This window comes from Eutrigla gurnardus (assembly GCF_963514095.1).
Source record: "Eutrigla gurnardus genome assembly, chromosome: 12".
Lineage (NCBI taxonomy): Eukaryota > Metazoa > Chordata > Actinopteri > Perciformes > Triglidae > Eutrigla > Eutrigla gurnardus.
This window is the reverse complement of record NC_139926.1, coordinates 5,407,413-5,430,865: the sequence shown is the minus strand read 5'-3', so window position 1 is coordinate 5,430,865 and position 23,453 is coordinate 5,407,413. Positions and strand designations below refer to the sequence as shown.

General features: G+C 40.6%; 1 protein-coding gene across 1 annotated transcript in view; it reads right to left on the bottom strand.

The window, feature by feature from the left end:
* The window catches only part of arhgef49 (Rho guanine nucleotide exchange factor 49), a 66,064-nt gene extending 46,495 nt beyond the window's left edge, over positions 1-19,569 (bottom strand). Inside the window, exon 1 of the mRNA XM_084022564.1 lies at positions 19,434-19,569. The gene's annotated coding sequence lies outside the window, so the exon portion shown is untranslated. The remainder of the gene's footprint in view (positions 1-19,433) is intronic.
* Between the last annotated feature and the right edge of the window lie 3,884 nt (positions 19,570-23,453).

Here is a 23,453-nt window from a genome sequence, read left to right as displayed (position 1 = left end):
TGTTTCCACACTTGATTAATCCACAATTCTCCTTCGTTTTATTCTCTTCAGTCAGAACGACGTGACAGCTGCTTGCTCAGACCTCGACCTGGATCACAAGCGGGATAAAAAGTAATCCACCTCAGTCGAGAGGTCTCGGTTAAACACCTGACATTTAACCTGGAAAAAGCCCTGAATGTAACTGCCATAATCACATGATTAACGCCTCTACAGAAACTGAACCTCACACCTCGTGTTTAAATTTATGATAAAAAACGTTATGTTAAAGGGACAGTGTGTAACATTTTAAGTTTTATTTATTAGCTAAAATCAATATCTTCATTCATAAATGTTCCCTCATAAGTGTATAGTTTCCTCCGCCAATCATCTGATTTATCCTTGTGAGCAAATAATTTCTTATTTGTATTTACATTGGACAGAGGAGGCTTCCACGTCGTTCTGCCATTTTGAAGACTATAACCACCGAGGAGGGACAGGACGCCTGATTGTGATTTCGTTCAGAGCCAGCGTGAATGAAAGGAGATCACATGAGTGAGAGGTGCTTACGGAAACGTAGGGTGGTGTGCAGGACCGGCTCTCCCCCGGGGCAGACAGCGACTTTTACCGACTTTTACAGTCAGTGTTGTTGAGCAGTATAAAGACAACATGTTTGTTGTGTGTCTAGTTGTTATCTGATGCTATAGGCTACGACATCGTAATGGAAGGCTACCAAAAACCAATAAAAACATGGCAACATAAATCACTATCTTGCTGGAGGTGTAATTACTTATATATTCATGCTCACACATTTGTTTGAAATATCAATCTCATTACCTGAAAGAATACTGGTGAAGTGTTGTTGGATGACATGTTGTCATAGCTTCTTGGTAGTGATGCACTAGAGAGCGATATTTGTTTGAATGCAAAATACAATTTCACCATTAGATGGGAGTAATTCGTACACACCGTCTCTTTTTTTCCCAAAGAAAGTCATCCAATCAAATGAGGGCGACGTCCTAATCATTAAAAACAAAGTAGCTAATAACAATATGGAGAGAGACAGGAAGTGGGCAAAGGTGAGGGAGGTCTGTGGCTCCACACAGTCCACTGTGGCTCCGTATCACGTTAAACTACACACTTCACACAAAAGGCAATGCAAATTTTCCCCTCTAAGTTTGATGTGTACATGTTTGGATGTGCCAGAGAAGACAGCAACCAGGTTTCTATCCATCATGGCTGAAATCACCACCATGCTGATACATGTTGAAGTCCCAGACACCAGGAAAACAAACGCCATCCTGTCAGTTCATAACTGAGTTCATAACATCATCCAGAGGTCCAATAGGTGTAAAAGCAATAAACAGATCAAATGGATGCTAAAATAACTCCATAATGATGGTGATCAGTAAAAGGTCTGACGTCAAGCAGCAGTGGAGACAACCGAATGATATTGATAATAAAAGCACTAACAGCAGCAATAATAAAAGAAATATGACTAACAGTGATAATAGTAGGAGTTATGGGACTTTAAGTCTCTTTATTGGTTTTTAATGACAGTAGAAAGATGAAAGGAAATAACCTGATCTATGAATTATCAATCAAGTGGTGAAAACCTTTCACTGTACGTGAAATAGGAAAACATTAGTACCTAATAAATTGTGTCTCTCTGATTGAAATAAAAATAAAATGTCTGTGCATATCATCATTATCAACTAGAATGAATCATATTTCTACTTTCATTTCATTTAATTGCATTGTGTCAACAAACACCGTCCCGTCCACGTGGACTTGGACATGTCCGTACAAACTTCAGTTTCATGGGTTTAGTTATTTTCCAGTTTCATTATGAGCTGTCCTGTGTGTACTTTACTTCCTATGATTAATAAAAATGAATGGAGTAACACCAGGGTGGTTTTGATATGAATCCTCTCCGGAGTCAATAAAATCCCATTTACTCATTAATATGCCGATTTATTTCCACAGCAGGACGCTCAGAGTGTAATCAGATCTTCTGCTCAGTCGGAGGAATGTACAATGAACACTTTTAACAGACTATTCATCAAACACAACGATGCGTTCAGGACACGTGGCCCCTGCTGCTGTGTGGCGTTTGTTCGCCATACGTACAGTAGAGAGACTCACAGCAACGCTGACTTCCTGTGGGTTTAAGTCAGGAAAAGGCACCATGACGGCTCGTGGTGCGTTTGTGTCTATGAAACTCACTATTTTCTGATGTTTAATATACCAAAACGATTAACCGATTAATCATCAGTGAACATGTTGCCATCTTAGGTTTAGGACTTAGGCTGGTCTTAAAAGGTTTAGGCAACAAAACGAAGGTAAGGTTTAGGACTTAGGCTGGTCTTAAAAGGTTTAGGCAACAAAACGAAGGTAAGGTTTAGGATTTAGGCTGGTCTTAAAAGGTTTAGGCAACAAAACAAAGGTTAGGTTTAGGACTTAGGCTGGTCTTAAAAGGTTTAGGCAACAAAACAAAGGTTAGGTTTAGGACTTAGGCTGGTCTTAAAAGGTTTAGGCAACAAAACAAAGGTTAGGTTTAGGACTTAGGCTGGTCTTAAAAGGTTTAGGCGACAAAACAAAGGTTAGGTTTAGGACTTAGGCTGGTCTTAAAAGGTTTAGGCAACAAAACAAAGGTTAGGTTTAGGCAGCAAAACTACTAAATTTAGGAAAACCTAACATCACTGGGACTAGATTACAGTTAGCAGTCTTGTGTGTTCTTGTCCTGTGTGGTGAAATTACGTTCCCATACAACTAAACTACACTCTCAATTATGTTGCCATGGAAATATATTGTTTCTAAACCGAACGGTCGCAGTTTCAAACTGTTTGAAACTGTTTGAAACATGTGGTTCATGAACAAAACAAAACTACTTGGTAAGTTTTGGTTAAAACATCACAATTGGCATTAAAATAATATGTAACATTTGATGACCCCTCCACCATCCCGACCTCCTCCCTACGTGGACTTCCACTCATTTCTGGTACATCAAGAGCAAACGTGTGTGGCAACGTCATTTTTCGGAGGCTGGATCAGACGAAGCCACTGAGCTGCTCCTCCTTGGATAATTCATGAGGGCTCAACCATCGCTTCAATAATTCATGAGGCACTCGCACTGCCGTGGTGAGTCACGGACAAGCCTTTTACTGGGAGAAGAAGGAGAGGGAGCAACACACAACATAAGAGACAGAGAGAGAGAGAGAGAGAGAGTTTACATGGTGCTACGTGCCACAGCTTTACTTTGTGGGTCCTGCTAAATTTAGTCCTGCTGTCATGACTCATGGGAGGAGATGAAGCAGGAAGAACCAGCTTCTAGTGTCAAGTAAATCTGTTTTCTGAATGGAGTCTGGTTGATGGGTGCTAGGCTATGCTAACATTGTAGCTGCTCCATCAACACTCCAAATAAGGTCATCTAGACATAAATACAGCAGAGACCTTGTTGTTTGGACCACAGACAGTCTCTGGTTTCTCCACATAGTCTGGTCTGGTCTCTGGACTAATGTGAGCTGCTATTGTAGAGCTTGGGGGGACCAGGCATTGGACTATTTGAAAAGTTCATGTCATGATTATTCTGGCCAAAATACTTGCGATTCACAATATTTACCGATAATCATCAAATGTGCTTAAAGGAGTCATCACCTGGAAATCGCAATTTCTCTTGTTAAAACATGCATATCTGTGTTTGACCTCAGTTGAAACTTGCCTGAAAGGCTGGAGTTTGAAAGTGGCGCCGTTTTTTCGCTTCTGCTCTTTTTCCGAACAGGAATAGCACACAAGGGTGTGCATTCCTAAAGCACGAGATTTTGATTCTGCGCCTTCGGTGACGTCACCGTGGAGGCTACTTGCATAAGCCCACCCCTCTTTCACCACCCAACCCCGCCCCGTCCGCTACCTGAAATCGCCGAAGCGCCGCCATTATGTTTTGGAGTCTGCATGCAGGCAAGCCCTAGCCTGATGCATCAGACACTTACTTCATTACATTTCATATAGCGTCTGAACACGAGCCGTAGAGATTCGTTTGCTTCCGGGAGGCGGTTGCTTCCGTTTGCTTCGACTAATCGCTGCTGCTTGGCGGTGACGTATGCTATGCGCCGGAAGCCGGGTGGTTTAGCATTGTAGTCTTTTTGAGCATATTGAAAACATGTGTAGGCTATTGACATCCCACCGCCGTAAAACAACAACAAGAAGAAGAACGTGTGTATTGACGAGTGTTGTCGTTTCTGTTCCTCAAATCTACGCATCAAAGGAACAATAACGCATTCAAAGATTATATTTGACAGTAAGACAGAAAGTCTGCTTTCAAAGCCTGCTGTTACACCCAGTATCCCTGCCTCCTTAATCTGGTCTTCTATCAGGGCAAGCAGGGGGGACACAACGATGACAATAGGGTTAGCATTAGCGTTTGGCTTGCATAATGTCTTCGCCACTAACGGGGCCAGCTGGTAAATTAAACTTTTCCCAAACCCGGTAGGAAGAAGTCCAAAAACGTCTTTGCCCTCCAAAAAATTCGTCAAACATGCTTCTTGTTCTGGCTTTAAGTCTTTAATATCCTGAATAGTTTCAAGCACAGAGCGTATAGCTTCGCCGACATCCATCTCGTCAACTGTTTACCGCAGCTTGGGAACTACACCGGTATTTCAGTTTGGGCGCTTCAGTTCGACGTCATCGCCCGTCATCGCCCGTCATCGCCACATCTGCTCGCTGATTGGTCCGTCCGCTCTGGCGGACGGAGCAAACCGAAACGCATTGCTAGTTCCCAGACTATGGTTGAGGCAAATTAAATTTGCCGGAACCAGTAGGCGGCGCTAGCCTGGCTAGGCAAGCCCCCCCGGCTCTGTCCTTCCTGCGGCGAATCAACGCGCGCCTCATTACATATTATACAATGCACATCCGGACCAGTCAAAACCTCGCGCGTAATCTCGCGTGATAAAATCGCGGTACGAAAAAGGGTCAGAACAAGCTCAATGTTTGATTAAATTTTTTTTTTTTTTTTCTAATAAGTTTTACGAATTGATCCAAAGCGATCCAAGGGGGGCTGGATACGTATAAAACCAGGTGATGACTCCTTTAAAACTCCAAATGGCACTCAAACATAATTACATTGAAACAAATGTTTACTGCATCACAGATAAGACATCTTTTTTTTGTGAAAAACAATCAAATGATCTCAAATAAGTTGATCATAAATCGCAAATCTGCAATAAAAATCCATTATTGTCCCGTCTCTACCACAGACGGATACAATATCTGTTCACTCCATATCTGATTCAGCAACAACAGGAGGAGAATCTCAACACAGATCAGCTTTGAGGACACAGCGGCACGAAAACGTCTTGAAATGATTCAGGCTTCATGTCATGATTTTGGTCTTTATTATGAAGCGTTCACAGGCAGTGTGTTCACATCACTGCTTAACAATGTCTGCTACTGTTGGCTCTCCTGGGCAGGAACAATGCATCGCTGTTGACCCCCTTGGTGAAGAGTTTACACATCGGAGGGGGAGGAGTGCGTTAGACACAGGACGTCGTAAAACCTGCCCATTGCCAGTGTGTTTATGTGGCGCATGATCGCTTGGCAACCACAGGGGCATTGTGGGGCACAGATCCATCCTGTGATGCCCAACAATCAATAGAGTTGAGTTTAATGGAGAACACAATGCACAGAGGAACACAGTGACACACTGAACTATATTTAAACCATTAACAGGATCTTTGTCTACTGTTTGACCAATCGTAATGATGTTCTCTTGTTCCTTTTTTTGTGGTGCGTGGATGTGTGCAAACATACATTTGTCATTCTTTAAAAGAGCACCAAAACAAATAGACCCGTTTTTTCCATCTAGAAGTTTGCAGAAGTGATATTAAATGCACCAAAAAGCATCAAAATAACTTTTTCAATTATGTATTTAGCAAAAGGAAATGATAGAAGATTTTAAAAAGTGTGGTAAAATTCTGGTTTGCCCTCTTTACTCCTGATTTACACACCGTCAGCGGGGTGAATAAACAGCACAGTCTGTATTTCCTATGTCATTTTTTACACCATTAGTGCCGAATTCCAGGGCAAATAGGCCTGTCGGCCGTTTGATATCCAAATAGGCCTAGATGAGGGGAGATTAGGCTGTAAATTGGCTTTTGTTTTGTAAACAGTGACAGTTTAAATACAATAAACTAAATCAACAATAAATACTAATAATAAATACATTAAATACTAATAATAAATAAATAAGAATAATAAATACACAATAAATTAATAAATTAATACTTAATAATAAATACACTAAATATCTAAATCTAAATCTAAATAATAAAATGGAGAGAAAAGTATTGGTGACATATAACTCAATTGTTATAAGCCCTAGCTAGCTTACCAAGGAGGAGACAATGGCAAAGCTAATGACTGGAGACCGAGGAGGAAAAGTGATAGTTCTGGACCACTTCAGATACCACAGGCATCGCACCAACCAAGACAACATTAGATGGAGATGCTGGAGAGAGACCTGCAGGGCAGTACTGTGGACCAACACACCTTTGATGTTGAGGAGGGGATCCTAACATCATTGTGCACGAGGTCGGTGAACATGTGCATCCCCCTGACAGAGTAAGGGTGCACAATGCCGATTTCTGTCAAGCAGTAACTGGAGAATTGGAGAGGGAACCCACAGTGCCCATCAGAAGGGTCTACAACGCCCAGCGAGTAGCTCTGCAGCAGCAACGTCCACTCCAGGGTGGAGGAGACCGAGAACCACTACAAGGCTTCCTGTCAGTATTGCAACCGGGGAACATGGGACCCTTTTTGGGGAAAACGGGGAACATAGGACCCAGGGAACATGGGACCTGGGGAACATAGGGATGACCCCATCATAACATTGTTATGACAATAACATTGTTTCACCAAATTCTGTGATCAATCAGATTCGGTGAGCGCAGAGGCCACGGGTTGCAAAGAGGCAACATTATGGATCATTCTTACACACAGAGCTAAGAACAGCAGACTTTACTTGACTCTCCAAGCAGAAATACATTTACACAGCAGGAATACCTTCACAAAATACAATTATTTGGAAAACAGGTCTTCTTTGGTAAGAACAGAAGTAGTGGATCTGGTCGGCGCTGCCTTCTTCAAGTTTGAAAGGAGAAATAAAGTTTCCGTCTTGGTTCAGACTTCGGAGCCTCCATGTTGTCGTAGTGTACGTATACATGCTAAGAAACGTCCATAAAAATACGGGCCAATGTACCGTTTTAGTATGAATTCATTTTCTGTGATTTTTCACAGGCGTTTTACTCATATTTTCAATTACGCAATGAATTATGGAAGCAACAACCTCCGCTCGCACAAAAGAAGCAGAGTGATGGCCGCTGCCAGAAGCAGCGGCCATCACCCACGCACACTTCTGTGGTAAAAGTAAAAAAACAGTGCTTCGTTAAATGATTCATGTTCCGGATTAACTATCATTTTAGGTGGAAAGAGTTCAGCTTTCCTTAACGTGTGTGTCCTTGAAAGAATTTGTGACAAAAACAACCATTTGAATTGCAGGTTTGATTGCTCGTGCTTTGTTAAGGTGTTTAGTGTTCAGCCTCCATCGTTGTCAAAAGTCACGTTTTAGGTATATAATGATATATTTATGAATATAATGATCCCAGGATAATAAGTCTGCTGATCATTGGACATTTCATCTAAGAATACTTTGGTGTGTGATCACACACCTGCACAACTAATGCACTTAGCTCAAAGCTAAATGCTAATATAAAGCTGCGGCTCGGCCTCAGAGGGATGCTAGCGTGCCTTCTGGATCCGAGCTTACTCCTTTCTAGAGTCGAGTCAATCAGACCATGCAGCGGAAAAACGCCACGAGCCAACGTGCTGAGGAGACGGGAGGCGGCAGCAGGAAGTGACCCACATTCCTCAAAAAACGCTGCTTCATGCACTCACGATGTGTGTGTGTGTGTGTGTGTGTGTGTGTGTGTGTGTGTGTGTGTGTGTGTGTGTGTGTGTGTGTGCACGACCACACATCCCTGAGCTGACTGCATTCTCGTCATACACCAACATCTCGGTTATGTGTGCCATCAATAAATATACCAACGTTATTTTTCAATGCATATATTCATGAAACATGCCAAGGTGACGTCTTCTGACAAATTCAATGAATGTCTTAATCAACTAGTCGATTATCACGACTGTTAATTTTCATCAAATAAACTAATGCTCAAATCGTTCCAGAACCATTGGTGAGAAAAATATAAAAACATGGCAATGTGGTTTATCTGAGGGACGTGTGCAGGTGGATGTGTGATCTGCTGACCTCAGCACCAGCCACATACACCAGAAACTATGGAGTCATAGGAGTGCCACAAAAAAGAAAAAATCTGTATCTGTAAATATATGTAGAAATATGAAGACAAGTCAGTCAAATAATGAATGACGGTGGGAAAATAAAGAGAAAATACCAAAATATAAAAGTAATATAATAATATAAGCATTTTCATTTCCTGAAGAAATATGAGCTGCTGAGCTGTGAAAACACACCAGCTATGCAGATTCTATTTTGGTTTACAAAATCTTCCATGGCCCCACCTCCGTTAAAGGACCTTATAAAAAAAAGCCGGCTCCAGAGGTGATTGTCAATCCCATTTAGGAATAGTGATTTTGGGCAGACAGTGTTTTCATATCGAGCGTCGTAGACCCGGAACACCATACCAAGCATCATATGGGATCTGCCAACCTTTACCTCATTTACCAAATACTAAAACTAAAACATGGGGACAGGAAAATCAAAACTGTAAACTACCTACCCACTGGATGGGTAGTCTGTGTTTGTATCTTGTATGTGTGGGTTTACTTGTTGGGGGGACACTGGGGATGATCCAGGCCAGTGACCTTGCATGCATATATACATCTATTACTATTAATGTGCAATGGTGCACACATAAATACTTATGTATGCTAACCCAGTGCAATAATAGCAGCACACACATTTGTAATAGGGCGATGTGCAATATCACTATATATCTTAGCACTTAGCAATAAACTTGTATGGTGTTGTTTATTTATTTAATTTTTAGATAATCCCATTTATTTTTATTTCACTTTATTTTCCCCTTTTGTTTCTGCCAATTCTTTTTAGACATATTGGTGTAAGTATTACCTCTTACCATGAAAATAAATAAAAATGCGTAAAATTATCCTATTATAGGGTCGCCCACGAAGGACTCATTCATTTCACCTGGATAATTGTGAGAAATAATGTAATCATGACACCTGGACTGAAGAGATTACTGATACATTTAAATAGGAATAAACAGAGGATTGTGTCTGAAAACATTCCATCTTTATGGGCAACAGTGAATTTGTTTTTTAATCTTTATATTTCCACATTTATTCATTTATTCATATCAGTATATTTCTGATTTTTAGATTTATATTGTATATTCTTTTCTAAATGTTTTTTTCTCCTATGACTCCACAGATATTGTGCTGTGTGTTTTTATTGATTGAACCAGGCAGGAAAAGGGGGAACTATTGAAAAAGCGGGCCATATAATCACAACCCATTAACCTCACTCATATTGAGTTTTAGGAGATTTATTTTTAGGAAATAGTGGTGACTGCACTAAGCTGGCAGTCAGATGTTGTGTAACGTCTCTGACCTGAATTCTCTGAGGTGTTTGTGAATGAGTGTACAGTATGTGTACACGTGCTTCCTGCTGAGTCCTTATTGGCTGGTTTCAAGCCTGCATGCAGAGAGGAGACGGCTCTCACAAGCAGCACGCCTGCAGCTGTACAGTCCACTGAATCAACCTCCTAATGGGGAGAAATCCAATTTTACTGTCTGCACAGTTCACCACACGGTCCCTCTCCAAGCCGCACCACTTATGCAACCAAATATATAAATAAAATCATTCATCGCCATATTAAACAACCCTACTTCCTCTGACAGAACACAATGCCAAGAGGTACCAGCATGCATCTGTGTGTGAGCCAAACAGGAAAACTAGTTCTCTCTCTGCAGAAACTGGGCTTCATTCATCTGCATATCTCATCGGCAGACTGAACTGAGGCCTCATAGGTGCGGTAAACACTGGTGACACATCGCCAGCTCCTTAAGCCTTTGCTGCGTGGGAGGCGGAAATGGAACGCCATCAAGATTCAGCCTTAATAATAAAAGTAGGAAGCTTCAGAAGCATCAGCATTTACACATGAATACGGGCTGAGGGGTTTCATAATGCAGAATATTCACACAAGGCTTTTATAATCTCAGTGACGGCGTAAATGGGCATCAGACGAGAACCAGAGGCTGTGATTCTGCACAAGTTGCATCAAACATTATGCAACGATGGTGACATGAGCAACGGTCCAGGGAAGGAGCAGGAAGCCAACAATGTTGCTGCACTTTGAATAACAGCACACAGAGAAGCCATTAGAGGCGACCTTGGGCTGTCTGGGTGGAAAGATGAAGCTGTAGCCAAAAAAAGGAACTTCTGTTGTTACATGTGGACTGAAAGCAGTGAAAAGGCTTCAGGGAAAGAAAAGACACTTTTATTTTTCAAACAAGCTGAATGTATGAAACAATAAGGTGTGTTTTTATATTGAACAAACACAGGAAAGATGCAGCCCCAATAATTATGTCACTGAAATTCCTGCACACTCGGCTAATTGAATCATTTCAAGTTGACTTCCACAAGACGGAGGATAAAAAGACAGATCATCTCGTAATATAGTCCTTTTTTGTGTAAACAGCGATGACATTTTGTGGGCGGAGCCAAACTGGTGTTAGGACGTGACAGCTGGCATGTTGTTGGTCTGTCGTCTCCACTGGTTGCTGTCGGGTATTTTTGTTTTTTTCCTTTTGAACGTATGCAAACAGGCTGGATGGTGAGAAACAAATTATTAGCCAAGCCTTTTGACTTTGAAGGTCGAAATCTAAAATGAATTTCACTCAATTTTAGAATGAAAATCCTGACACTGCTAGTAAAAAATGTTTCCCCTTCACGAACCAAACAGCTGTTGTGTTTACTTAAAGGTAGATCAGACAGGGAAAGTCAGTTCAGGGTCTTCAGCTGCTGATGAACTAACCAAACCTCTTTACTCAACACGCTGATTCAGCTGCTTTCAGGATAATAATCCTTCCTGCTGGCAGAAATGTGCTCTGACCTGAATCCTAACAGTCTATACCCGGTCGTGACATGAACACACAAGCTGTCAGGTAGAGCAGCACTGAGGCTTATTAACATGCATCACACATGAAAACACGCAGGGAGAAATATTTGGTTTTCAACCTTCGATGTGTGGATGAAAATCTGAGAGAACAATAGCTCGCTGTCTCCACTCCTGTTTTTTTAGTTTCTAATGCTCCTGGGCAAAACCCCTCCCAATCAGAATGCTATTTTTATGTTTTATTTTATGTATTTTTGTGGAAAAAACAGGCACTAATGGTGAACGCCTGCAGGGCTGAACAATGGGAGGGATCTGGTGAGAGAGCAGAGATTAGGAGTGGGAATCTGCTGCGTCCATCTGATAACTCATTATAGATACCATCAGATCAGCTGATATTATAAACAGCATGCGATCTTCAGCATTTATTCCTTAGGAGCTTAATTTGTGTAAAAACATCAGCGCATATAAACAGCAGAAAACTAAAGATGCAGTTAACTGTAGAGCTGCTGATTCTTTTCTACATTAATTGTTTGGTCGCTAATCACAGTTTCTCAAAGTCCAAGGTGACGTCTTTAAATGTCTTGTTTTGTCCAAAACCCAAAACCATTTAGTGTAATATGATATAAAACAGAGGAAAAGAGGGAGGCTCAAAACAACATTTTATTTATTATTTATAATAAATTAATTATTTTTCTGTTAATTGACTAATTGATTAGTCGACTTATCGTTCTAGCTCTAATTAAGTGTAAATGTAAAAGATTTGAGTCCGTCGCTACCTCGTGGTTATTGGTCCAGTCCTGTGATTTAGCTGCTCAGATTTTCTATACATTTTAAAATGAGATAATGCTGTCATATATACACATGATATGTGTATACATATACACAGAGAACCCACGCTAACACAGGGAGAACATGCAAACCCTCAGCACAAGAACAATAGAGGCCGGGTCTACCACAGCAGACAGGACCCCAGGTGCAGGCTGAGCAGAGATGCCCCTAAGACAGCACATAACAGCTGGGTGTACAACGCAGGCAGATGCAGCGTACATGGAGCGCCATACCCAAGTGGCTATAGTGTTCAGGAACATCCGGGCTGAGTATTATGGGCTGGAAGTCCAGAGGTCAACATGGAAGAAACCTCCAAAGCTGGTTGAGAATGAGCACGCCGAGATCCTGTGGGACTTCCAGATCCAGACTGATAAACAGGTGACGGCTAACCAACCAGACATCAGGGTGGTGGACCAACAACAGGACAGCAGTAGATGTAGATGCAGCTATCCCAATGGACATCAGCATCAAGAACATGAGAAACCGGAAAAAATACCAAGATCTCCGTCCAGAAGAGTGCAGTCCTAAACAGCTAAGATACTGAAGAACCCTGAGGCTCCCAGGCCTCTAGAGGACCCGAACATGAGGAGGAAACACAAGACCGCACTATAACATCACTACTGCTCTGATGTAAACAACACAGACAGGGAATTAGTGGAACAAAACCACAACAAAATTGACATTGCATTATTTATCAATATTTATCATTATATAGTAAATAGAGGAAGAGTATAGGTAAATGATCACACATTTATTTATTTTTCTTGCAAATTTACCACTTTATTCGAAGAAAATATAATTGTTTTTGAAAGCTTATGACTTAAAAATCTAAAAAAATATTACATTTCTTCTCATAAATGTCGAAAATGAACCACTTTATTCTCAGAGAATATCATATTTTCTCATAAATGTATAACTTTTATAATCTCAGAGAATATTTCTTTCTAGTAAATGTATTTATTCTCAGAGAATATCACAGCTTTTCTCAGAATATTACCTCCTTCCCTTGGCACTTTATTATTATTTTTTCTTACATACAATGGCCCTTATACCCCGTTGTATAAAATACTTAATAAACCATAGAGCAGAATGTCTACCAGATGTAAACGTCCACCCCTATATACTGCAGCTACATCAACACGATCCCTCTGTGTGTGTTGTAACGTCCAACAAGGCGGAGACCTCCTTTGTCTCTCCAGTTTAACTGGCTGGTCATGGAGGCTCGTCTTCAGTGGAACAAAAGAAAAGAGGCCGTGAACAGAAGAGAAGAATGAAGGTTTGGACCGACGGGAACATTATGAGCGTGTAGCGAGAGAAAGAAGACACGATGAAGAAGAAGAGGGACGTTACTGGTGAAGGTGGGGAACAGGTTGGACGTGGACGGACAGTGAGCTCAGCTGGAGGCCTGTCTGCAGCTTCACTCATGCTTACACCTGATGATGGGTCAGGCCAGCCAGACGCTGTGCTTTTAAAACAGGAAACCACCGCTGACTTACTGGAAACCTGGTCTGAACGCATCAGAACGGCGACTGCAGGTTTCCAGGTGAGTTATGAGGGACGCAACAAGAGTTAATCACACGTCAGGACAAATATGAATAATATCCTGATAAATATCCTGGCTTGTCAAAGAGATTAAACTTTAAACCTGCCTCTTCATTCACCACGGGCCACGGCTGCAGGTTTTGTATCCCTGTATGCTAATGCTAGAAAGCTGAAGGGATTATGCGGGCTCATCCAGATAATAATATTATGGGATGAAGGCCACGTTGGAGAAGGTGACACACAGACATTAGAAATGAACGCTGTGAGAAACAAATCTATTAGAAATGTTGCTTTAATGTGGTACAGAACAATTTCAATCCGCAGCATTTCATATCTTTAATGTTTTCATTTTAAGAACTCATATTTGCTGTAAGTGAAATACTTCAACCAAGTCAATGAAATATTTCTTCTCTTACATTTTTGATACCAGGGAATATCTGCATTTTCCCCATACATTTACTACCTTATTATCTCACAATATCATTGTTTCTTGTAAATATATGACTTTATAATGTCAGAAAGTTTTTTTTCTCATAAAATAACTACTTTATTCTCAGAAAATAGCATTTAGCAGAGAATATAATTTTATCATTTAAGAGAATATCAGATTTTTTTTTTGTCTGAAATCAGAAAAAAACATGGTCTCTGAATCGACTGAAGCAGCAGTTTGGTTTTATGTGTGTTCATTTGAAGCAGCCAGTCCCGTCAGGTGTCAGCATGGATGCTCAGTGCTCAGATTAGCATTTCATCAAGTGACCTTCCTGCTCTGCAGTGTGCCTCTTTACTTTTACACTCCAGTAAAGACTCAACACGCAGCTCTGCATGATCCCAACAGTTGAACTGGGATGAGTCGCTCCCAGTCTGAGTCTCCAGGAGAGTGACGGTGTCTACGAACACACAACGGATAATTAACAGTTTCACCTCCGACACGCAGTTTGTTGTTGCCACAGCTGCCTGATTCTTAATGACTCCGCTGGTAATTAAGGCTCGTCCATAATTGGGACAGAGACTCCTCCCACAATTCCCTTTGTGGAGGGTGTTCGTTTGTAAAAGGGGGAGACATGCGTCTGATGTTAATGGGACACATGGGGACAGTTTGTCCTGCAGGCTGGATGCCTCAACAAAGGAGGCTCTCAGGGTTCAATGCTGATTTCAACACCCTCCATCTATGAGCCAGTCCAAGAAGTTGGGTTGTTGCAAACACAAATACGGTGGGAGCAGACAGGGTGGAGATCGATGTATATTCCATGTCTTTTTACAGTCAATATGACAATATAAAACAGTTTCATGTACTCAGACATCTGTGTTTACGTCTCCAGTCTGATCTGGATGCAGCTGATAGCTTCGTAGTTGGTTTACATGACGTAAAGCTAACGATACGTTTCATCTTCAATGAATCAAGGTGACGCTGTGTGACTCCCGTCATGCGGGCGGTGCATTCAGCAGACAGCCGAGGCGGTGCTGCTTTTTTTTTTTATCACAATCAAATATTATTTTTCTGTTTTCTGTTTCTGTTGTTGACAATCTAAGCATGTTTTGTGTGCGATGGGAAAATAGTTTAGCATGAAGCAATTTTCAGTCGTTCCCTCAATTTCATTGTAAAACATCGGCTGAAAACATGCGTCGCTTTAAAAACTGTCATGTAATGTGGCATTTTAATCAGCAACAATCCCCCAAACAACTGGCGAGGCTGCAACACGTAGCTACTTCACTGTCATTGGAATTCCTATGAATCTCCAAAATGAGCTTTTATCAGCAACCTGAACGCCGAAGACGTGTCATCACTGAGGCCTCGAGTCAAGGTGGCATTCCTTCCTCAGACCACTGAGTGTCCTTTGACTGACGGCAACAGCAACATGGATTATTTTTGGATGAAGATTTGTAAACTCAAAGGACTCTATTTGACACGAACTGATAGAATCCCTCCACTCATTCTTTAGATTACAGCCTCTCATCCTGGTGAAAGAGGTCACCAGTCTACCAGAGGAAAGTTCATTGATCTTTGACAAAGAATATCTGACATCAAGGTTTAACACTTTTGTACAATAACAAGATTTAAATCAAATCCTTCACATTTGATTTGATTTGGATTCTACCACCTAAAACTCAACACTCGGGTTGATTGATGGATGGCTGCCATGGAACTGGTTGGTAGTAGCTGTTTTAATATTATTTAGCATTTATTGTTAAATATGCACTGTGCACAAAAAGAGCGGGAATGTGATCTAAAAGGGTTTAAATTTCATCTGGACTTTAACAGTGTTTTGTTCACTGATAATCTTGGCTGTAGACATGATGCAGAAATCTTTTTTTCTCTCCTCTAACTGAACGGGACACCGACTCATGTTCAACACAGAAGAGTCTCAAATAATCTCTGAATGCTTACTGAGGCGTGTGAATGTGTACAGAAATCTAAATGAAAGCTGTACGAGTCTGCAGATCTCTGCATGGCATGATGTAACAAGCCAACGGGAGTCCTGCTGATGCTGTAACTGATGACTTGTCTGCAGTTCAAGCATTTACAGATTTGTTATTTACAAATCTCAATACATTTGCAAATCCGAATGCAGCATTTTGGTTGTCATTGCGGATTTTGGCCATCGCCATCTTGGAATTTATGCAACCTGTGAAGGAAGTGACCATATTTGGACAGTGGAGGTCCACCTACAGTAAACAGGTAAATAAGTCAGCCTGTAACAAGTCATGGCAGGTAAATCCTCTAATGCTAATGTGTTTAATAACTACAATAAAATCACCTTCCATTAACTTATGAGATCCGGTGTGTTTTGGCTTCCAGGTACTTCCTGATGATTTTGAAGTTCTGAGCAGTTTTTTTACACCGCATACAAATGGCACCACTTAATATAATCAATCTTCAATACAATGATGCTGATGTGGATTTCTCTGAACACTCATCATGCTGATATTAACTATGTAACTACACAGGTGACTCCATAAAACACACAGGTCGATTGTTTTGTTAAAAACAAACAACAAATGTCTGTTTGTATCGTGTAGCTGACAAACTGTCTCTTTAAGCTGATACGCTTTTGTTTTTAACATTCAGAATGTCGCTGCATTAAACACCACTATGATTATTTATTTCATTTTGTCATTTTTGGCAACATTAGAGACATTTTCCTTTTATTTGGCCCCCCAAAAATATGACGAACTGGCTTTTTCTGTTGCATCACCAATGCCTCTTTCTAACCCTGAAAATAACCATGAAAATGCTTGTCCCTGAATGCATCACATTCCAACAGTTCATTACAAATAACACAGATGCCAGAAAAGCCCTTCTGTACAGAGAAATTCCTCTGAACACAATGGAGAAGAAAACAGTAGATGGTCATGATAAGTGCAAATATTATGCAAGCTAAGCAGGAACGTGTTTCAAGGTTAGACTTCCTGTGAATGTCTTTGAGGGAGCACCCAACACGATTTTCCAGTCACGTGATTCTCATCTTGGGAAACTAACTAACTCCAACTAAGTCAGGTTTCATCAACTATTCATGTGCCTGAGCTTCATTATACCGTTTTTTATCCATTCCTGGAAAACAAGGCTGCTACTGCAAATAATGCAGTTTTACCGTATTCATTAACATTAACTGACTGCAGGCTGGAAGTCAGCCAGCAGCACTCCCATCAGCCCCGGAGCCATTTCCATTCACCTGCCTCCGAGTTAGCCCCAACATGTTGCACTAAAGGATGGGGGACTCATGGGGGACTCATGGGGGACTCATGGGGGACTCATGGGGGACTGCGGGGACGCCCCGGGGGAAGTAACTGCACCGCCTTGCTATTTCATTTATGAATGGCATCACAGAGAGAGAAAATACTGTCGTCTTTCTATCCCTGCATGGTTTTACACTCTCTGTCCTGAGGATAAATAATATCAACCTCAAAGATATCTGCTCAGCTGAGTTTGCTGGTTGCTAGGCAACGTGGGTAGCAAAGGTGACAGGAAGTCCTCTGTAGACCAGACCGTTTCATTTTGGAGACTGTTCGGCGTTCGCTGTCTTCAAAGGACCCGGCCGAAGTAGGCCACGAAGGACACGTTCGAAGGATGGACGCTGAATTTGGCCTAAAGGCCTATTGTAGGCTAAGTCCAGACCCTTCTGGTGTCCCCCAGGGTACATCATTTCAGGTTATTGTTTTTACGGTAACAGCGAGAGAAAATTAGGTTTGAATTGTAGTACGAATTAGACAAATGATATTTGTAAATCTTTCAAAATACAGTGACATGATGGCCCACCAGAAGGGTTCCACCTCTCTCTTAGACTGTCTGACACAGAGGACAGTGTCCAGGATGTAGATATAATTCCCAAAGGTGAGGAGAGGTCAGGCTGGCAGCTGTTTCCCTCCTCTGATTCAGGTAATGATGTTAAATGAATTAGTGTGGGAGGCAGAATGAGCATACAGAAACCAAACAGTCAAGACACAAAGAACTGATTTGATCAGCTGATCAACAGAAACTTGTATCATTAAATAATATTTTAGACTAAAATATCAAATATTTGCTGAGTTGTAGATGTGTCTGTCTGATGATAAATGATGATTTAACATGTTCAACAGTTATCGTTGCAGCTGGGCGGCTTATTAGGATCAAAGATGAGAGGTTAACATCACGTTGCTGCAGTGTCGTAGCCGTTGTATCTTAGTATTTTATGAGGCTGCGTGTTTATTGATTGTTTCATCTTTGATTTTTTTATACTCAAGCATCCCATCCAGTTAAAAAAATGTAACCGTTTTAGTAATTTTACTATATCATTAAATCAGTGCACAATATTTCCTTTTCTATTTAGGGCATTTAGCAGACACTTTTGTCCAAAGCAACTTACAATAAGTACATTTGTCGAAACAAAGAAACCACAACATATCATTGCCGATAAAGTAAGATCCAAAAACAAGTGTTAGGTCCTCGTCTGAGTAAAGTAGTAGCTGTTCAGCAAACATACCTTAAGTACAACAGTGCTATGATCAAAGTGCTACAGGTAAGAACATAACATTCCCAATATGAACGAGGATGATCTGAAAGGGTTAAAAAGGCATTTCTGAAATAACCACTATTCCTGCTTTCTACATGTTGTGAATCCCAGATACACCAGGAAACCAAACGCACCATGAGTTCTGAGTTCAACATCACCCAGAGGTGGATTTCACTAAGCTGTATTCATTGTATCTAGCAAGACACACATCGTCTGGTTTACTACAGCAGTAAGCCAAAAATAAACTATTTTATTGTGATTCAATTGGAATAAACAGATAAAAAGGATGCTGAAATCACTCCATGATGATGGTGATCAGTAAATGTCTTAAGTCAAGCTTTGTTAGGTCTGTCTGCAAGACGACAAGATAAAAAAATGTATGTCTTGGTCATTTTACCAGCGTTTATTGTTAAATCAGTGCACAATATGAAAGGGTTAAAAAGGCATTTTTCATTTCAGCTCAACTTAATATTTTTTTGCTTACCAGAGATACATTTCTTGGAAATAAGCCATTAAAAAGCATTAAAAAGAATAAATAATACTGAGACTAAGCCCTGAGATCTTTGAAGCATTTTGTCCATTAAAGTTGAGATTGAAGGGTCACTCAGTGGCTGAAATAATATCAGGGTCCATACAAGTGGCAATGCATATTATGCTTGAGGTTATTCATCAGATATATAAATAGATGAAATGGTTAACCAATAAATCCAATAGAACTCCATAATGAAAAACAATTGTATTTGCACACAAATTGCCAGCTCTTCTTTTCCATGATTCCTGCATCAGGAGCAAAGCCACGAAGAGAGGCAGGTTGACACCAGCAGTGACACCATGCACAGAGACACAAATACCGACTACACAAACCAGGCATCGTTCTGTGTCTTCAGAGGGTAAAACAGCCAAATATTCTGCCTTTCATTCGTCCACTTACTCAGAGTTACTTTCAGGACGCCTTCACCTCCATCATCCCAGCAGAGAGCAGAGGTCTGTGTGGATCCGGATTCAGACTGACGGACTGGATGTGAGCTGCAGACCGGGATCCATCCCCTGCAGGCCGGACGGTAACGGCACCGACACAAAACCACAAATCTTCATTGATTCCCTGCCCTTCCCTCGTGCTGGCTAGAGGGTTTTTTTACCGGAGGATCCCGGATACACGACCTCTTCGCTTTGCGGGGGTCTCCTTCGGAACTGTGCTGCCTTCATGGACTGCTCGTAAAATCAAAACTTCCAGTTCAATTTGGAATATGTCTTCCTTTTTCATCTTATAGTCTGATGATATCGTGTTAGTGGTGAGGCTTAAAGAGTAAATATAGAGAACATGTGTAATTAAACGTTTATTACTTTTTTGTTTGGCAAAGCATTTGATCAATGAAACAAGACTCATTGCTCATAAATAAGTGAACTATATGGAAGCCCATTGCCCAAAAACCCGAAGAGCCATACTGCAAAGCACACGCAATACCTTAAACAAGGACAAGAATAAATGTTAAACAAAGCACGCCTCAGGTTATTTACAATTAATTTGTTAACACACTGGATTGCCATTCAAAGATGATCTCAAATTAATTTGAAATGAATGATGCATGTCACTGTGTCTTATGAGTGTTGGCAGACTGCTCAGACATTTTGAAGGCAGCCTCCTCATAATAATATTAATTATTATCATTATTATATGCAGAAGTCTTTTTATTCAACATTTCTAAATGACAGTTATGGAAAAGACTTATGTCTGTTGTTTACAGTTTGCCTTATGGACTTTTAGGATTCATAACATATCATTTCTTGCCGTAACCACACTTTGGATGTTCATAGTGTGGTTGTTTTATTTCTGACAGCAAGTGAATGCAGCACTAACCATAGGACAAACGCTGCCCCTGCGCTCCTGATTGGCTCAGATGAAAGAGGGCGGGCTGTGTCCACACTCAGCCCATATGCCCCCCTCAGGAGTCCAGATCATGGTGGTTCATCAGTCAGTCTGGCTCCTCTTCTCTTCTACACAACAATAGAAACCTCTGTAGCTACGTCGTCATAGATACATAGAGAGATAGAGTATACTGCGTTATACAAAAAGTCACTGAGGAAGAAATTTACAACAGAGGTCATAATAAAGTAGAATTAATGTAACTATATAGTATGGTGTAATAATAACCTGTAGACACTTTATTTCTTCTTTTTTTCTTATTTCTTTAAGTATATTACGAGAAAAAAAGATTCAAATTCCTTGCATGTGCACACATACTTGGCAGAATAAAACTGATTCTGATAACAGCGCTCTGACCTCTAATCCAATACAACAGATTTTTAATATTCTTATTCCTTTAATTTCCATGATGAAATGTGATGGACAAAATATTACAGACACCTTTTGGTAGAACACAGTTTAAAAAAGTAGAGACTTACAGCAGGTAAAGCTGAGCACTTGAGACTTGGACCAAACTCAGATCAAGTTGTCATCTGGTTAAACACAGATCAATAACGCTCCATAACATTCCTCATCATTCAGCTTTAAATCCTCACCAAGACTCGAGACTTGACTTGGACCAATAGCGCCCCAAAATACATTTTATTATGATTGGCTTTATGATTTCTTGAGATGCTAAGTCATTATTTTGAGATGCTAAGTCATTATTTTGAGACGCTAAGTCATTATTTTGAAATGCTAAGTCATTATTTTGAGACGCTACGTCATTATTTTGAGGCGCTAAGTCATTATTTTGAGATGCTACGTCATTATTTTGAGATGCTAAGTCATTATTTTGAGACGCTACGTCATTATTTTGAGACGCTACGTCATTATTTTGAGGCGCTAAGTCATTATTTTGAGACGCTACGTCATTATTTTGAGACGCTACGTCATTATTTTGAGATGCTAAGTCAGGCTATTTTAAGATGCTAAGTCATTATTTTCAGATGTTATGTCATTATTTTCAGATGCTAGGTAATTATTTTGAGATGCTAAGTCATTAGTTTGAGATGCTAGGTCATTATTTTGAGACGCAAAGTCATTATTTTTCAGATGCTAAGTCATTATTTTCAGATGTTATGTCATTATTTTGAGAGGCTAAGTCATTATTTTTCAGAGGCTAAGTCATTATTTTTCAGAGGCTAAGTCATTATTTTTCAGATGCTAAGTCATTATTTTGAGACGCTACTGTAAGTCATTAGTTGTGACCCAGATTTAACTTGGATTTGTCCTTTCAGGATTTGAAGACTCAAAGTCTTGAGACTTTTTTCTGTTCAACCTTTGCACTAAAAATGAAATGATGAAAGAGCTGAATATCTTCCTTTATTTGACAGTCTTATTGAAATGAAAGTCTCATCACGAAGACAAGAAGATATCACAATAAAGAGAGAGGCTGACAAACCTGTCCCACTCACCAAATATACTCTACTGAGCTGTTGGTGGACTGAGGAGACTGTCTCTCTGCTCTCTATTGTGACTCAAACCTCAGTATTGTCAGCTAGTTGCTTGGGAACAGTAAACCTGACCTCCAACAGGAAACCACCCAGTAACCGATATCTGCTCCCGTGTTTACCTCCGTCCATGGAGACAGACCCCTGCTGCTTTCTGTTCATGAGGGACACGGACAGTGAAACAGGATTCCTGTCCTTCTATGATCCATCATGGTCGGCACAGACACTCACACACAAACAATATGGGGAAAAGGCCATTAAAGTCATAAATAATATTGTTTTTCATGCACTGATCATTTTGTAGATTTTTATCTATGTATCTTCAATTTTCTCTTTCAGTCAAATGGAAAGAAAACATCCAGAATAGATTTAGCTGTCGGTGGCTTTTTTGGTGGGTCTGTTTGCGTCTAAATTCAATCTAAATTGCCTAAATTCACCAAAAGTTACCATTATATAATTCCTCATTTGCTTATTTAAACATACATTTTCAGAAAACTTACTTAAGAATTGTCTTAATGTCAGTAATCAACTAGGGGAGTTTAATTGTGCTAACTATAAGTTACATTTCATCTTATTGATATAACAACCAATACATAAATAGAGGTGGAAGGTGACAGAGGTGGCTGCCATGGAGCCTCACATGTGTTTCTTACAGCCTGCACTCCTGCACATGCACAGATCTCCCGAGGAAGACCACGTTGTGACCGGCCGGTGATAATGCGCTTGTGTAATCTCCACATTACATTGGTCTTCTATGTTGATCCTTTAATGTTTGGAGGCAGTGGAGCATATGGCCTCAGCAAAGTGCACACAGGGTTTAGGACCCATTAAGAGTTTAAAGAAAGGAAAAGAGATTATTTTCACTGCCTCAGGACTGGTGGAGCTCAGAGCCCCGCAGACAGTAAGTGTTGCTGCAGCAGTTTGTTAGTCTCTCGTGGACAGACCCGCAGGACACCACACGCTCCAGTGTAATTCAGTAATCAGGTTTACAGCACAGCACAGCGATGTTGGGACCTCACCATTCTAATGTTTGCTTCATAGACTGTAAGGTGTGTGTGTGTGTGTGTGTGTGTGTGTGTGTGTATTGGCACTTTTGGTAAGTAAAAGGGTGTGCAATTGTGAAAAAAAAATTGTTATAAATTTAAACTAACAAACACCAATAAATGGAAATGAAAGAAGATATGTCTTTTCTTTATTTTTATTATTTTGTACATTGTAGATTCATATTGAAGAAACACACATATGGAATTAAGTAGTAAACAAAAAACTGAATATGTTTTATATTTTATATTTTTCAAAGTAGCCACCCTTTGATGACAGCTTTGACGCTCTTGGCCTTCTCTCAGTCAGACTCATGCGGTCGTTACTCCGAATGGTTTTCCAACAGTCATGGAGGAGTTCCCTGAGGTGCTGAGCACTTGTTGGCTGCTTTGTCTTCACTCTGCGGTCCAACTCATCCCAAACCACCTCAGCTTTAGGTCGGGTGATTGTGGAGGTCATCTGACGCAGCCCTCCATCACACCTCCTCCTCCTC